Source organism: Ptychodera flava, chromosome 15 (assembly GCF_041260155.1).
Source record: "Ptychodera flava strain L36383 chromosome 15, AS_Pfla_20210202, whole genome shotgun sequence".
NCBI lineage: Eukaryota > Metazoa > Hemichordata > Enteropneusta > Ptychoderidae > Ptychodera > Ptychodera flava.
The window spans coordinates 30,025,261-30,040,059 of record NC_091942.1 but is presented as its reverse complement, the minus strand read 5'-3'; the positions used below and the strand labels follow the sequence as shown (position 1 = coordinate 30,040,059).

Below are 14,799 nucleotides of genomic sequence, written 5' to 3'. Positions count from 1 at the left end.
TTTCATGGTAAACGACACCCAATGATACACATAATACAAATGGACAATATTGTGCTGCGCTTCAGGCCATTGATGCAGCAACCGATTTTTGTCTCTATTGTCTGCTGATCATGTGGGCGAGTTTCACATCCAAAATAGAATCAACGAGTGAACCCTTGATGCAAACACAACTAATGGACCCGCGCAAATGCTGGTAACAGAACGAACGTATTCGTTGTCATGCACTCCACTGTTGGAGGACAGTACCTTTCGGGTGGGAAAACATGTGTTCTTGGGATATGGAACAGGTTTAACTAGCAGTTCTTCCGCTTTCGACAACCAAAGGTTTATTGACGCTATAATAACTGCGATGAATTCCGTTTCAATGTGGGTAACATGGTCATTAAATGTAGATTTTATAGACATGGGCGTTTCCTCAAAATAAAAGAACTGCAATACAAAAATGATATGATTTGTAGGCAGACCACTCAAAACTGAGTTATAGGTAGATATTAAATTTACCAAATTGTTGACATAGGTGTAGATTGTCCTTGACATCGAGAGAACGATGTAAACTTTCTGAAGGATTCGCAAAATGTTACTAATGCACTGAAGCCGGTATACTGTAATTGCTTTCAAGTGATCTGAAGTCTTTCCACCTGCGGCGAAATCACAAACTGCGCCACAGATTTGTATGGCTGGGTGTGTTCCTAACAACATAAAGTTTAAGTCTTTTAAACAATTCCCCGTCAAATAAAGATACATTAGGCGTAAAGAAGGTATTCATAAGAATGCAATATATGCGTTAGAGTTCGCCGCACTGCTAAATTTGACAGCTAAGTTGGCTGAAATCATACTCACCAAGGTTTGCTCTTTGTGTGTGGAGAAGACATCACAATCTTGTGAAACGGTTCTCCCTAGTTCCGTCGCTACGCTTACCGTGGATTATATCGAGATGTGAAACTTATATCATGTACTTTCAATTCAACTGACATCGACCTTTAACACATCTAATGCCGAGTTCCAAACAGGCGATGAGTGAAGACCAGAAAACGTTACAGCGGTTTCACTGCCCTTGCTGCCGTTGCTTACCTCGATAGACCGAGAAAATTTACACTGGTGTACTAGAGAAACGTTACCCTAACTTGTTCCTAATGTATTCACTTATTAGACAATATTGTATTAAACCTGTGACGCTGACTAAAAAAACGAGATGTCCACACATGTAGCCGCTGCCGTAACCTTACAGTTAACGATCCTTGTGTATCGGATTGCCATACAGTGAAGCAGTGTTATGACTATGCATAACACGCAATTGTATAGTGTGTGTAACATGAATAAATTAAAAGGACTGTTTAATTTACACAGACAGCGTTCTGAAAGGCGATTGAACAAAATGATTGTTTTGTCAATATTAGACTTTTCTTACAAATGTTCGCATGGTGTAATCTTCTCGCCGAACTATACAAGCAATGAATAAGAGATATAAAGTCTTTCAGAAATTCAAATTTCGTTAAAATGATAAATTGGAGTTCCCTTCACCTCGAAATGAAATCTGCCAGTTCTCATTTCGAGGTAAAGGGAATTTCAAATTGTCCAGTGGACAAACGCGTTTACTATATGTCCTATACTATATACTGAGTATTTCAGATGACTTAAAGCTTTGGCATATAGTGAAACAATGCGTTGAATAATCTTGAAATCGTTGAAAAATCTTGTGCCCACTAAACAAATCTATCTTATCGCCAGGATTAAGCTGTCAGATGCCACTAGAACGAGAGAGGTGATTGATGACACCAAGGGAACACTCAGTTCTGACGAAATTAAAAAGTTGCATTTGGAACTAATTTTGTCCAAACAAAGCCCTTCGCCAAGTGTCAATATTTTTTATCCCTAGAGTAAAACAAACACAATAAATGGACAATACATGAATAATTCGTCCAATATTGAGTTAATAGACTGTGCTCTACAGTTAAATTTACTATCCAAAAACACTCTTCGCGTCAAGCTATTACAATATCGGCTCTTGATCCAGATATGTCATACGATATGTCTTATTTGAAGAGGGACACAACATGTTAGTAACATTGTTTCTCAGAAACTAGGGTATACGTATTATCGTAGGAGCATTCGAACAAGTACTGACGGATCCCTTGTCTCATCGTCAGTATTGTCATTTTGCATTGTTCGCATTAACAGGAACATCTGTTGAATTATCCACGCGTAATTTTCAAATGCTATAGCGGAGGCGAGGTTAATTTGTACGATGACGTACAGAAGAGGTAAATGATTCAATAAAAGATCTGAAGAAATTCAGACTACTATTCACTCACTGAAGTTGCCAAATATAAAATATTAAAACTCATCAGCAGTGCACTTTACGAATGAAAAATTTAGATAGCGAAAAATAATATTTTGTTTACGTAGTCTCATGTGACAAATTGGATTATTGAGGTGCGTTCTTTATCCCATGTGTAACATTACATGGTTCAATGCAAAACATAATGGCAGCCGTGGCAACGTAACATCTACATTTACCTGCGGTAAATGTTACACTCACGCGATTTTATAGAAATTTGCAGCTGAAAGTGAACTTCCACATAAATACATTTTTGCCAACAGACACCTCAAGGCATCGAAGCTGACTGTCGACAAGACACGGTGGTTTGGATGATGTGAGTCTGCTCTCAGTGATAACGAATCCCAAACCGATCCTCAGGGTAAAATTTGATTACCAAATACTTGTAGTGTCATTGTGGATTTATCCTGCCAGAAGTAATTTGAAGGTGTAAAATCTGATGTGTTTTACGAGTGCAATTGACGCAGGGCAATCGCCGGTAAGACGGTCTCAGGTGTCAAATGTCTAGCTCCGTAATGTAACAAGAGTCTGGCTCGTGAACAAGTTAGATATATTTTTGTCGAATTTTGAGACAGTTTTATTAGCGTCTGTCATTGGCATTCCATCTTCTTTAGCATATCAAAAGCAGAGATGTGTTTGGTCATGAATGACTTTTGAACAAATTCGGCTCTGTGTGCCGCCATGTTATCTAATAGGACCTGGAGGCACCCATTTTCTTACACTTTATACGTTCAGTGGATCTTGACAGAGAAATATGATACATGTAACCCTGTAGTCTAATCGTACCCACTAAAAAACAAACAAACAGACAAACAAAAACTGACAAGCATATGATCATCGGTTAGTTCTTTGAGCAAATTTTAGCAGATATATGATAATATGGAAAGCCATGACTGACTTAAGTGGTCTAATATCATGTTCTCATGAGTATTAACAAGTTGTGATGTGCATTAGTTGTTTAAAACATTTCCAGTGTTGTCCTAGGCATTCGATATGTTGCCGTAGGCATTTAATATGTTGTGGTAGGCGTTCAATATGTTGGCGTAGGCATTTACCATATTGTCCTGGGCATTCAATATGTTGTGGTAGGCATTCAATATGTTGTCCTAGGCATTTAATGTGTTGTGCTAGGCATTCAATATGTTGCCGTAGGCATTTCATATGTTGTCGTAGGAATTTAACATGTTGTCGTAGGCATTTAATATGTTGTGCTAGGCATTTAATGTGTTGTGCTAGGCATTCAATATGTTGCCATAGGCATTTCATATGTTGTCGTAGGAATTTAACATGTTGTCGTAGGCATTTAATATGTTGTGCTAGGCATTCAATATGTTGTGCTAGGCATTTAATATGTTGTGCTAGGCATTCAATATATTCTAGTAGGCTTTCAACACGTTGTGCAACATATTGAATGCCGAGCACAACATATCAAATACCTACGACAACATATTGAATGCCTAGCACAACATATTAGTTGCCTACGACAACATATTGAATGCCTAGGACAAGACTGGGAATGCTTTAAACATGTAAAATGCATCTCACAACTTGTTGATACTAATGACAACATGATATTAGACCACTTAAGTCTCTGTAACTCTATAGCTATATCGCAGATATTTGACTACAACGTAACAAAACAAATGCATCATGGGGCTTATAGGTATGTCCGAGTAATGTCATAAATCACGAAGTGACCGCCTTGCCACTGTATTTGAATGTACAGCGAAACAAGTTAACGTACCAGTGTACATATATATTCATTTACGGAATCTCGAAATAGAGTCACAGTTTCAAGTATATTTGTACAAGGTATGGAAAGTATGGGTCTAGGTTTGTAAGAATAATGACTGAAGACGAACTGAAACATGTACGTTTATTTTGTTGCATTTCTGCAAATCTGGACAACAGTATGCAAAAAGTGAAAACGGAAATATTAGCTTACAGATGTTAAATAGGCTGTAAATGACGTTAAATAGAGGAAAAGTCGATTCCACCATTAAATAACCTATATTCAAATTAATGATGAAAACGATTTCCGTATTTATCAGATGTTGGGATAATTATATGGCACATGGCATACATATTTCAAAAATAACCTATAATCAGTTTCCATCCCCCTAATCAAACTAATTGTTGTTTTTCCATATTTATAGCACAGAAAAACGCAAATAGAACATATGGTACTTAAAACTGGTTTTGTCAAAAATGTTTTGCAAGACGAAAATGATGGACATTTCCGTGCAAACAGCTTATCATAGTTTTTTCTGTGATTATCCTCAGAAATTTTTTTTTTTTATTTCTACAAAAACTAAATAACCTTCCTTTCTGTATGAACAAAGGACTCTTCAACAAATCTACGTGAATCTGTAATCAACTCACGAGAGGAAACACAGTAAAAACATACATGGTACAATACGTGCAATTTTCCCGCCGTTTTATAGCTGAATAAACCTTTCAATTCCATGCTGCTCACCGTTTATCTCTGCAAGACTCAGAGCACGTAAATCTAACAGCAGGCTGGTTAGTTAATTCACTTACTCAGCTGGCAAGCTGCCACCGTTGATTTGTGCCGTTCCCAGTGTTGTGTCTCTTGTCTATACATTATGCTGAGGAGTCAGGATTTACATGGAAAACGTTTAGATGACATATTCTAAATAACAATATCATCTTCGATATAAGGATCTTATCCCTTACATAGCTCGGAATTTTACCTGTTGTATCATATGTTTATGTATTGACAGTGCAATTGTCGATTTGTTCATTTTGGTGTTTCTAGTTTTGAAAAGTAAAAATAGGCGAGCTGAAATTAATGTATGTATGTATGTATGTATGTATGTATGTAGGTAGGTAGGTAGGTAGGTAGGTAGGTATGTAGGTAGGTAGGTAGGTAGGTAGGTAGGTAGGTAGGTAGGTAGGTAGGTAGGTAGGTAGGTAGGTAGGTAGGTAGGTAGGGCCAGTGGCTAGAGCAGTGAACTCACGATCACAGGATGGTGAGTTCGAGCCCCGGCGTGGCCATGGTGTTGTGTCTTTGAGCAAGGCACTTTATTCCTCAGGTGTGATGGGTACCTGGTAGGACAGTGGTTGTAATGTGTGTGTTTAGCTCTGCTGCGCTTATTGGTTGCACATGTGCTGAGCTGTAGTTTGAGTGGTATCATATTAGGTCCAGTGACCAGGGGTAATAATAATTGTACAGCGCCTTGAGCACAATTGTGGATATGTGCGCTATATAAGAACCCAATATTATTATATTATATGTATGTATTTATACACGTATAATGCACGTTTTTTGCTCTCTCTATCGATCTTATATATATATATGTGAGTGTGTGTGTGTTTTATACGAGGTGAAAGGTTTCTTTGGACCTCTGACTCAAACGCAAGTTATCGTCGCTACAGGAAATCATCGTTCGTGACATTTAATAACTAATGAACACAGCCATATGACAGAGCGCAGGTCAATGCGTACCTACATCGCCAGATACATTCCGACTAGTTGGTCATTTGAATTGTTTTGTACGGCGTTTAATTAGCCCTTAATCAACTTGGAACAGCTGGTAAAAGCTATTTTAATGATCGTTCGATTCGTGAGTTCTGATGTATTTAGGGATAAGACCATTATCGGAGGGAAAACAACCCAGAGCCCCGAGCGGATGTCGGCCATGCGGGAAATAATAGAATATACACCGAGTGTACAAGTTTTAAGTGGATATTAACATGTCACGTACAAGCAGACAACAGTGCCGGTGGGCATTGGGTGAAAAAATGAAGCCAGCCAAGAAAAATCAGTGAAGAAGTCAGCCATTCCCTCTTTTTGTTTGGTCTCCGTCCCCAAGGGATTTTAAAAAGAGCACTTATCTTTGATAACTCTTTATCGTCAGCGGTGTTTGCATTAAGCTCCAGTGAGCAAGTCAATCAAATTGTCCAGTTAAAAAAAAATTCACGGGCGTGAAACACATACTGAATCGACGTTCAACCATATGGAGTTGACCTTGACAAGGAATCGCCGCTGGCGTCGACATATCATGGTGTAATTTTGTGCAAATTACATGCGTGTCTTCGGCGCCCGTTTAACGTAGTCCATGGTATTTAAAATGTCGAAATGTATCTACTCAAAGTAACTAGTTTTTCTTACTGTTCTATTTTAATAATATAGATGGAAACTTTAACCATAGAAAATGTCCGTATAGGGTTACAATTGTAAAACGATACATTCCTAAAACTGGATTATGTCTAGTAATACATGTATCTCGGATTATTTGAAGAATTTTTCCCCCGTTTGACGGTCCCTTTGTTCGTCCTGCAGTGTCTCTCGAACGTGAAACTTTACCATTCCTGTATGTGTGTGCATTGCATTACGTTTTTTTTTCTCTACCTCCGTAGATTAAAATGTCAATGTTAAAGACAGTTGTAAAAAAAACCAGACGATTATATAGCTACTTAAAATATACATGTACATACATACATACATACATACATACATACATACATACATAAATACATACATACATAAATACATACATACATACATACATACATACATGCATACATACATACATACATGCATACATACATACATACATACATACTTTCGTAGCACGCAAACTTATTGTATGTGTCTGTATACTTCACCATAACGAGTTAATATACTAACCTACAAATATGCATAAGTTTGTTAACAGTATAAATCATGTCTTCATGAAAATGAGGGTATAAGCCGACCATTATACTTTTTGACGTTACACTTGACCATCATTGGGATGTATAAACAGTATGCATGGCTCTTATACCAGAATTGTTCTACAGAAGAATCCCCTATGCGTATGCAAAATGCAAATACAAATCTAGAGTCGCCGTAGGTTCGCGAGCACACGGCGAGATTCAGTATACAGAATTATAATCAAATACTGACGAATTGTCTCAAAGAGTCAACCCTTACTCAATCAGTACAGGCCTGCACAAACTTACAGAACATTATTTTTTCTTACACAGTATACAAATGCCAGTCGACTCCAAGCCGACATTGCGCTATGCGGAGAACCTGAAATAACGTTCAAGGTTGTATCTAAATGTGGTCTGAGTGTCCCGAAAGACAATAAACGCCTTTGTGAATATGTTACTGTGCGAAAAAGTCGACGCGAATAAAAACATCAACCCGCTGTTCATCACTTGTTGGAACACAAACTCGTCACAGGTGATGTGCTTTATCGTCAGTTTTACTGCCTGTTTCACCAAGGGAGAAGAGCGGCTCAGTTCGACTCGTAAAACCCGCTAAGTATTTGACCAGAGACTATCAGGCATGTAATACATGCAGTTAATAATATAGAAACCAGTGCTGCACCTGTTTGAGCTCATTTTGCTTTCTCTGGCCTTGCAATCAATCAGTAACACGTAAATAAGCTTAGTTACGTCGTCTACCATACCGGCAATTAGATCAGCGTGGCGATGACCTGTCCTTTGTGTCAACAATCGTTTGTTGAATGGGACGTCGTTGGTAAAGGGTCTGTGGAGAAGTCAGAGTCGCCTGGTTCAAGAATAAACGACAACTTACCTTTAACAAAATATGTCGTCTGCTGTGCTCGACAAGGGGATCTGCAGAGGGAATGGGTTGAACAATTCCTAGAAACGAGGCATGTAGAGAGAATCCTTCGGTATGCTGTTTGCGAATCTTCCCTTATGAAATGAACTGAGCGAAAAACCAATTCTGAAATGATGCAGGCCGAGTATGGACAGTAAATCTCGCTTTACGCCCTCTAGCGACTCAAGTGCCTTCAAACAGTTAGTCAAATTGCTATGACCCTAGACGAACGAAACGAGAGTGACCAGGCCATTTCGTTTTTTTTTTCGAATGTGACTTTATTTTCGAGCAGTCAAAATCAACAGTGTTACCTTTAAACACATTGTCGATTCTAAAAGAAATATTGGAGTCGTGCACGGTTTTTGACGATGACATGAGGTTCCTTTGTTTACACGCCCTCAATCCAACAAGAAAGTGAAAGAGATCCCCACTTTTAGGCCAACAAATGGAGACACTGTGACCTTTTTTCCAGTGATTTATGGTGCTTTTGAACCCCCTCGGTGCTGTTCATGAAATGCTTCGTGTAATGATCGTCTCTCCTCTTCGCACATAATGCATATCTAAGTGCAGCTATGGAACGGACGAGTAATTTCGTTTAAATGTTTATTTTCAATCGACACGCTTTGAAATTCACGGCGCCCAGAATTGTTGGTCGTTTTGTTCAGCTTGATCGATGTCAATTAAATTATTTGAATGTGATGAAACAAGCAGACAGCATTTTTTACGTCCGTTGCGTTTAATATTATGTGCTGAAAATTGCAACGATAAATTTACCAATACATACCTCGTGACAATCACCAAGTTCATCATATTGATACATTAGAGTTGTCATTCCAGCGTCAAAACACACACGGCACAGCTGACATAGCTATTACCAAACAGGGTTCTTTATAAGAGCCAGGATTCAGTCGGGTGTTTCAGGTTTCTTTCCGCTACTGTTTACTGTGAATATTTTACTTTTACTCCTTGATCAACCAATTGTTTACGTTTGCGGACGTTTTGTAGACGTTCGCATCAGGATTGTACAGCTTATCAAAATAGAAAGTACAAGCGACTTCCATCGATCGAACTCAGAACCAACTATAGTATGTACACAACATACGTAGCGTTCACCGGCAAGTTTCATCCTTGTCAATGATGGCAGTCGAATGAAGCTGACATTTTCATTTTTGTTCCGCCACCTCTGACACCGAGACTGACTTCTCTCTGATGTATGTGATGATTACCCCATAGTCGCCGTTGTACACCGCTCTCTGGTTGACCGCTAGCCTGATAAGTTCACACAGGTCACTTAAGTCTCAGACAACTACCACAGTTATCTGAGCTTAAGTGCGCATTAGAGACACAACTAATGCTTCACTTGTCAATGCGGTGCCTTGGCTACTGTCAGTCCTGACATTAAGCGAATTTATGCTGGTCAGATAACTTTCATTGCTTAATCTAAGTTTGGGTCGTGATGAAGCCTTACCATGGAATGCTATAACATTCCTGTCTTGCATGAATCATACCAATATAATACTAGCAGACTTGTAGATTGGTAGACTATGAAGTAGACTGATTGTATTGTTTTCACTTCAATTTTCTGCTGTCACATTAGACTGGCGTTCGCTTCACTTATACGACAGGCTCTGTGATGCACTCATACAGGCTCTGTGATGCACTCATGCAATTTACTCGCTCTGTTTATTCCACAGGTGACGAGTCACTCATATACGGGTCACGGATTTTGTAGTTCCCCCGCACATATCTGTTCTAACTTAAAGACGTGCTTTGATCTTTGAAGAAATTGTCACGTGGTTCACTTTGCTCTGCAGAATTTCCAATTCTTCGATGATAAGACAGTATCTGTACAGGTTAGGCAAGTTCGCTCTGCGGAATTCAGATGGCTTCTCTTGCAATTTTAGAATCCTCAGTACGTCAATCACATTATGCCAGTCATAAAAAACTAAAACTTATATTGAGAGGATACAAAAAGTCAATAATGAGACCGATCTAAAACTTTATTTCTGCGTGTCTGCAAGCTCCTGCATTTACCTTTGCGCTAGCTTTTGTTCGCAAAATTGGTGGCAAAGATGTTCGTACTACCAGTTTTCTTGCTTTTGGTTAGCGTCGTATCTGAATCATTCCTGTCTTTGCATCACAAGGCGAATACACATATGCGTTGCAACGTGAGTAAAATACACAGTGCAAGAATGAAAAGAGCTAAATATCACAGTGCTCTTCGGTACAGTTTTCTGTTATTTTTACCTTTTTACGCCTCAAATACACTTAATTTATTCATTACTACCGGTTTTCAGCTGATGGCCATTCGACAAACCCATTTATCGACATTGAAACAATAGAAATAGAAATGAATGTCTCATGATCTATCCAAATATAGCCAAGAACACTCCCTGTTGTAGGATATATATCTATTAGCTACGACCTCGGGTGTTTCCTGGGCTCCTAAGTGAACTGTTCGATTATTCATTCTTGTTGAGAGCCTCTGGAATACTTCAAATTATAAGATAACTGGCCTGCGTTATATATATATATATATATATATATATATATATATATATATATATATATATATATATATATATATATATATATATATATATATATGATATAAAAAGTTATAATATTGAAATGTCCCAGCGATGTGAGTGGTTATACTATTTGCCAGACGAATCAAGACATTTGACACATCGCTCTGGATAACCTTTTGATGTGACTCGTGGAGCGCGCTTTAAATGCTTAGATGAAATGATCAGTTTAGCACAGAATCCATTATATGGTCAAAATGTCAATCCTTGGAATCTCCGAGGAATTGTTAATTAGGGAGGAATGCTAACACTTCCCGACAGCTGAGAAGGAGAAATACAGGACAAGAAATGTAGCTCAAGAAAAGGATTACAGACAATTCTAGTATTAAAACATTAAAGTTAAGATGGTCCTTTTCAAAAGCTACTTTATGAAAAAGATTTTAACATATTTCAACAACAATTTGGGAAAATTTGAAGCCTCCAACGCAAATTTTGTGCACAAATAGAGTTTATTGACACTTTTCTCTCATTGCCAAATGAATTCAAATCATCCTGTCACGTGATCACTGAAATACTTTTCTTACGTCATGTTCTTGAATATTGACCATGTATTCAACCAGGTGCGTCGTCGAATACCATTTGCATTTTCGGAAGGCTTGCACTGAAGCTGTGGTTCTGGTCTTTGAAATTCAAAACTGCAAGCATTAAGACTGTCAGTACATACAAATACATGCACTCGTATACTTATGCATGGATGTCGCGCCCTCTTTAGGCTAACCTCAACTGCGCTTAAGACGAGGCATGCATGTCGCGCCCTCTTTCGGCTAAATTCGCCTGTACTGAAGATTAAAAGCATGAACAAACACTTATATACCTAAAACGCATACATGTATTTGATTTACAGTTTCATGGCACATTGGGCCAGATATATGATCATACCTGCGGATTAGGCTTAGCATACAGGCATGAAATTGACATGCAAGGCACAAGATTGGTATCAGTGGCCACACAAGTAGGCTAACAGACAAGCAAACGATCGCATATCTTAAAGGAAAATGATGACCGTAACATATATTTTCGAAAACTCTGATTTCAGAGTTTCCATTTAAGGTGATCATGTAAGATAACATTCTTTCTCTATGATCAGCCAATGTTTTAGGGGTGGATTCCTATTAAATCATGCATTGGTTTGAAGGCAATAAATCTGTTTATTGTTCAAGGACGCATTGACATATTCTACAGATATATTGCTACCCCTTTCTTTAGGAGGAAAAACAGAAAGCGTTGCCCTCGCTGGAGGTTCGATACTTCTTAAGGTGAAAGAAATATTCTTTGAAAGACGCGTCGATTACAATAAACATAATGTATCTGATGTGTTCACTGAGAGGTTGTGAAAGAAGGTGAGTTGAAAGAGGGTAGCAGAGAGTCGAATGGATGGTATGGTTGAGGGTGTGTTATACAGTGGACCTCCCTTGCTGATCACAATCATTTGGCCTTTTCAGTGCAGCTCATCCAAGGTGGTTAAAGGTGTGTAGTAATTAAAAATTGAAACTCATACACATTATAATACGTTAGCCATATATTCTTGACACATCTTGCTGCTTAGAATGGCATGGCCCTGCAATATTGGACACTCTCAATAATAGACTAGTTACCTATCTATAATGGATGACGCCCATTTAGTACAAGAATGGTTTATCCCTCAGTGCACACAGCGATTTATGGACTGTCCATTACAAGAATGATATTTATATAGTAACCCTTGTAATGTGCATAATAGTGTCGTTTATCAAAATTATTTTATTATTGAGTCATGAGGTTTTTAAATCCCTATTGGTAAAGATACTCCTTCTTGTAGACTTCAACATCGGTGAATTTTGTTAAGGGGACGCTGCACATTATGCTGCATTAATTTTTCTTTGTGCAAATATTCATTCAATTTTAAGTAATTTGCTAACCCAAGATTGAAATATTGGTAGGGATAACATTTTAGCATGTCAAGCAGTCATAAGTTAGTTGATAAAGAAGTTTAAATGTATGCAAATTTCTGCAAATCATCCGATTTTCTGGCTTCACTGAATTTCTCCCAATTTCAAGATTTCTGAAATTTTGACATTATGCTTTTTAAATACTATTTAACAAAATGACTATATTCCTTGGCAATATATTTCTTACATTTTGAATAAGAGGCATTTTAATTTTGCTTATCACGATTTTTAATCATTTTTGAGTGTCAGTCTTTTAACCCTTGCCATTTCAGAATGAGGATAAATAAGGCAAAATAAAATATTCGTTATTTTCTACATATCCTTTTGTTTCAAGTGAAATACTAAATTTAAGAAAATAGTATCAAGTTTTTAACTATCAAAATTGAAGTTTTCTACCCCAATTTCATACCCCTTCATCCTTCGAGTTAACCATTGCTATAGTACTAAACTTCTTATAATTCTCAGCTTTTTGAAAATATATAGTATTAGGAGGTTTTCTTGTAACCTTTGATGAAAAATATTGCTTTGAAAATAGCTGTGTTGGCAACATGCAGCTCCACCTTAATTGTAGCAAAAACAATCTGTGCTGCGAAATATAAGAAGAAAAAAACACATGTTAGTGAACCCATAGACCCTAGAAAAACTAGGGTCTATGGTGAACAACAACTGTATTTTTCAGAATGTACAAAGTTATAGCGGGAAGAGAAAACTATACACGAACGTACGGAAGAGAGTAAATTTCTGAACGACATCGGCCCATAAACTGCTGTTATTGAAGTACTTGCTTGTAGAGTAAGACAGTGTAAACTAATAAGTGGCCTTCAGCTACAAAGTAATCACCGTGCAAAAATTTCATTTTTAGCAGACGATAAGACAATTTTTGTAAACGATGAGTCTTTTGTACATGTCATCCCGACTGCAATGCATGAGTTTTACTACTGTAGTGGTTTAAAAATGAACAACAAGAAAACAAAGGCAATGTGGATTGGAAAAAAAAACAAACATTCTACCGTAAAGGTAGGCAATATTGTGTGGACAAAAGAGCCTATCAAAATACTGGGAGTTATTTTGGCTCTGTTTCTGAAAAATACCGTAAACTTAATTTGGATGAAAGAATCGAGAAGCTGGCAATGATTCTTGACAATTGGTCAAGGAGACATTTCACAGTGTATGGAAGGGTTGTTGTTGTAAAAATACTGGCAATTTATCCGATTTTATTTCTGGCATCGGTAATTGGAATACCCGATGATGTGAAATCCAAGGTGCAAAGTCTTGTTAATGACTTTTTGGAAAGGAAACGTGTCATCAAAGAGGATCAATATTGGAAAGTGACCACAAAAAAGGAGGTGTCATTAGCGTTAAGCTTTGTGCTGTAAGTGTAATGTGGGTCAAAAGACTTGTTTAGGGTGAAACTGAAACCTTGATTGCCATCCCATAGTTTAATTTACAATAAGACGACTCGAATGACCTCTTTCAACAAAATCTGTTCTGGAAGTCATTGCCAAATGCGTTGTATTCATTTATTGCTGAATTTAATGTAAGGGTGTTGAATGACTGGTATACAGTCAGCATCAGAGAACACAGAAATATAAATGTTATGTACAAAAAATGGTCGCAAAAGCTAAAAATATTTCTCCAAGTCCCAATTAAACAATTATATTCATTACGGTATTGTGAAAGATAATGTATTTATTATATTGAAAAAGGTCACTTGTAAATCATATTTAACAACCTCAAACAATGTCAAAATTTGTGTATGGATAAATTAAACAAGTGGTGTACTTCTCTTGGCGCTACAAATATAGATAATGAAGAATACAGCAATATGGGTTAGAAAAATATTTATAGCATCACAAGAGAAAGGAAACTGCAGGAATTCCGGTGGAAATTATTGCATAGATTTTTACCCTGCAACAAGTATCTCTTCTTCAGGAAAAAATGGATTCGATGGAATGTTCTATTAGTAAAGTAACTGACTCGTTAGAACATAGATTTCTTTTTTGCGATGTCGCTGAAAGGCTATGGGTGAAAATAACAGAGATGATTTGTCGTTTTGTAAACTGAGTTGTAACTCTGGCCAACTTAGATTTAATTTTCAACCGTTTCTCTAGACCAGTTTTCGGGTCACAAATCTCGAGGAAAACGATGGAAAAGAATTGATATTGATCGGGATTTGGTCAATACATAAATATTTGATGATGGAGAAGAAAACAGTCCAATATATGTAATGTCGAAAAAAAAATGAGTTCGTTATGACATACAAAATTGAAAAGGTATGGGGAGAAAAAGGAGAAGTTTTAGAGCTTGTGGAAAAAAATAGTAACTCTATTGTAACTTTGTTCTGGTGAACAGTTTGCATATTAGTGA

General features: G+C 37.4%; 1 protein-coding gene across 1 annotated transcript in view; it reads right to left on the bottom strand.

Annotated features, from left to right (window-relative positions):
- Positions 1–8,026, bottom strand: part of LOC139151847 (guanylate cyclase 32E-like) — a 202,615-nt gene extending 194,589 nt beyond the window's left edge. Inside the window, exon 1 of the mRNA XM_070724864.1 lies at positions 7,890–8,026. The gene's annotated coding sequence lies outside the window, so the exon portion shown is untranslated. The remainder of the gene's footprint in view (positions 1–7,889) is intronic.
- Positions 8,027–14,799: the final 6,773 nt, after the last annotated feature.